Source organism: Sinocyclocheilus rhinocerous, unplaced genomic scaffold (assembly GCF_001515625.1).
Source record: "Sinocyclocheilus rhinocerous isolate Xijiao unplaced genomic scaffold, SAMN03320098_v1.1 scaffold113, whole genome shotgun sequence".
NCBI lineage: Eukaryota > Metazoa > Chordata > Actinopteri > Cypriniformes > Cyprinidae > Sinocyclocheilus > Sinocyclocheilus rhinocerous.
In genome coordinates, this window is record NW_015646846.1 from 2,945,147 (window position 1) to 2,948,890 (window position 3,744).

The 3,744-nt window shown below is 39.7% G+C and overlaps 1 protein-coding gene across 2 annotated transcripts in view; it reads left to right on the forward strand.

The window, feature by feature from the left end:
* Window positions 1-3,744, forward strand: part of LOC107708172 (metabotropic glutamate receptor 4-like) — a 127,721-nt gene that overhangs the window by 86,513 nt on the left and 37,464 nt on the right. The window lies entirely within an intron of this gene.

Here is a 3,744-nt window from a genome sequence, read left to right on the forward strand (position 1 = left end):
GGTTACGTCTGACCCAGGATCTGAGTAACACAAAAACTACCCAAACATTGGGTTATGTCTGACCCAGGAGCTGCAAAACAACCCAAACACTGGGTTGTTACATTTGACCCAGGAGCTGGGTAACACAAAAACTACCCAAACACTGAAAAAATAACCCAAAAAAATTACCCAAAAGGCTCAACCCAGCATTTGGGTTAAAAAATAACCCAGGATTTTTTAGAGTGTTCTGCATTACCACTCTTCTATTTGTCTTTTGACAGACCTACCAGCACAGAGCAAACATCTGTTTATGGGTGCTTAAGAAAAGGGATTTTTGCATAACTAGCCTCTGATGGTGAATTTAAGTTTCTTTATTGCGGCATAACAATTTTAAAACAGCTCTCTCACAGGATACATTTTTTTGAAAGTTGTCCAAAATCCTTTTACTAAAGCCCCACCCTGGCCGTAAATTTTCAACAAATGGTTTAACAAAGATTAGCTGCTGGAATGGATTAGAGTTGTGAGAAACAACAGAAGCCCTGAGGAACAACAGACTGCTCCCCAGAAAATTATGTTGATATGTGCTTAGCATGCCCAAGCCAAGGTTCCTCCTGAGCCATGTATGTGTTAATTAAAGCAGTTTGCAGTGGGCTCACAACACCCTTTGGACATGTTTCTTCCTGGACTATCAATGGCAGTATGACTAATTAATTTACTGAGTATTAACATTTACTCAGAGGACCATGATGATGTGGCCTACTGTTCTGAAGTGTTACCGGCTAATAGAATATGACTTCAGGGTCATAAACTTTTTTTTCCCCCCAACTGGGTCAACTGTTATGCAAATCGATCTGTCACATGGTTCTCTGTCCAAGTGCCCTTCGATCATTAGTGCATTTGATTGAATGATTGTCTACTGAGCTTTACTGTGTCAATAACGTCTGCTTTGGTATAGGCCATGATTTATCTGGTGGAAAATGTGCAGATCTAATTGAATTAATTAAAGGGGTCATATGATGCGATTTCAAGTTTTCCTTTCTCTTTGGAGTGTTACAAGCTGATTGTGCATAGATAAGATCCCTGAAGTTGCAAAGACTAAAGTCTCAAAACCAAAGAGATATTCTTTATCAAAGTTAAGACTCTGCCACGCCCCCCTAAAACGGCTCATTCTAACACGCCCCCACATATCTACCCCACTATGTGGAAATATTTGCATAATCCCGCCGCAAATGTGCACGCAAAGAAAGAAGGCATGGTGTCAGTAACCGCATAATGATCTTTAAAAAAGCATCATATGACCCCTTTAAGTGCCTGTCAATTACTGCTGTAGTTGAATGCTAGTTCAGAACATAAACACTTGATTGAGGAGTCCTTTGGGAACCAGTTAAGAACTGGTGTTTTAATGAATTGTACTCAGTGATCGAACTGAGCCGGTAATCGGTGGCTTCATGGCTTGGTATTGTTTGGTAAGGTTTGCCTGTTACTTTAGCTTCGGAATCTATTGTTGCTTATTCTGTCCATGTATAAATGAAGCAAAGGTCTGACTTTTTGAACCACCAAGCATGCATTGTTTTTGTTTTTTTAATGTGTGTGTAATTATTAATTATTAATGGGTCATTTGGGTTAAAAACCTATAAACACTCAGTATATATCAAATGGTCTAGAACAGACAATGCAATAGTGGTAAAAGCATGTTTATTCACACTTATGTGTTGCGGCATTACTGTTGGATCCACACTAGTCAGATTCAGCGCAGCACCATCATTTACTTTCAGCCTGCATCATACTTTCTTGTTTAAAAATTAATCTGTTGCAAAGTAAAGCAAACAAACAGTGTTTCATTGACGCGATCTGGAGCTCTTTGCTAATTTTACCCTGTGTTTACACTGGACGTGAGTGGCGCAATGCAACTATCGACAACAAAACCCATTATAATCGGTGATTCTGTCTACACTGGATTCGGCACGGATTGACACAACAAATCTCCGACAGTAAACTGATGTCCCGCTCTATTTCTGACATACAAGCATTCGCACCGCTTCTGACCTGAAAGAGAAATGGATTTGCGGCATGATGCAACAGCGCTCGCGTCCGATGTAGACATGTTAGGATCACAAGGAAGGCAATTCAAAGACTATTTTTTACAACTTACAGTACACAGTGTCTTGTAATCTTGTAATGTCATCTGTATGGTTCTGTTGATGGAGTAATCCTGTGTTTGCGTCTCTCTAGTGTTGTAGAAGCAGGCGTTGATCTTTTCCTGCGGAGGTGGTGCTTAGCCACACTATTATGTCATAAAGTGGCAAATTCCAAAACGAGTCGTTTTCTGAGCTTGGTTTCAATAAAAGCTGTTTTTAAACTAACGAGAAATGTCAAAAGATCAAAGGCAATTAGATTTTTCAGTTCATGACTCCTTCAATATTATGCTAATGTTATTCTCAAGTTGAAAGACACTCTACAAGCACTTTTTACATCCAAGTCTTAGACTCTTGCCTCATTACATACTGGCCTGGTGAGTTTAATCTTACACCTATAACCCTGTTTACAGAAAAACAACAGCTTTTGTATTACTCAGTGTCATCTTCATGTTTATTCCTGTTAATGAACAGATATGTTGATCATTATAATTGTGTTCAGAATGCAATCAGTTTGCAACACTTCTCCTGCCAGTTCAGAAGTGGCCATGGCAGACATTCGCAGCAGATGAGCTGAGATCCAGTGTCTGGCAGCGATTTACTGCTATATAACTATGAGCCTGATGGGAAAGACAGCTTTGCAAGATTTGAGACCTGCTGTATGTAGCCAAAGCTGTTTCAAAACTGTCCGTAACTCCGCATTGCACGTTTTCAGTGCTACTTTTCTACACATATCCCCATCCTCCCCTTTCCACGTGACTTTGAGTGAGGTTAATTATAGACTTGAATAGCCTGAGATTGAACGAGTCGGCCCATCACTTTGCTGTCCATGTAGCCATCACTTTCTATTTATCTATCTATCTATCTATCTATCTATCTATCATTCGATCTTTCATTTGTTCTATCATTCTATCGATCGTTCTATTATTTTATCGTTTTATCAGTACAATTTTCAGTAGTCTTTAGGACACAGACTCATTGTGATGCTGGCAGTGACCATGTGTCTTCTCTGCTGAATATTATGGTTGGAGAAGGATCTCTTGGCCTTGTGGTAAGCTCTGTCTCTGGAGGTGGAAGTCTACCTGTGTTTCTCCCTGATCCCATTGTTTGAAGTGCTGCACAATGTCTCATCAAATGAATCTCAGAAGAAAACTCTCAACCCTTTGATGCTATGGAGTACACTTTTGGCTCTAATAAGGATATATGTCTGGGGACTGTGTAGTGGCATCTTCCTGGTACAGTCAGAACCCTATACTGAATAATAAACAAAAGTCATAACACCGATTTCTGCAAGTTTTGCTTTGTCTATATCATGTTTAGTAACTAGATTTTTACAGTTTTTCTTAATAGCTTTGGCATATTTTTCGGAACATTTAACATTCTCTAAACTGTAAGTGCAATTGTCACAACTGTTTCCTGGAACATCAGAACTCTATTGTTGGCCTGCAAAATGTAGTATCTCATATCAAAACATTTAAAGGGGTCATATGATGCGATTTCAAGTTTTCCTTTAGTGAATTCAGTTCCCCTGTTTCCCCTTCGGCATGCATGCTGACCACAGTTTTAGTGGTTTTGTCTCATCGCGCCGGGACACGGCATCACAGTATGGTAAGGGGCGTAACATTTCCGT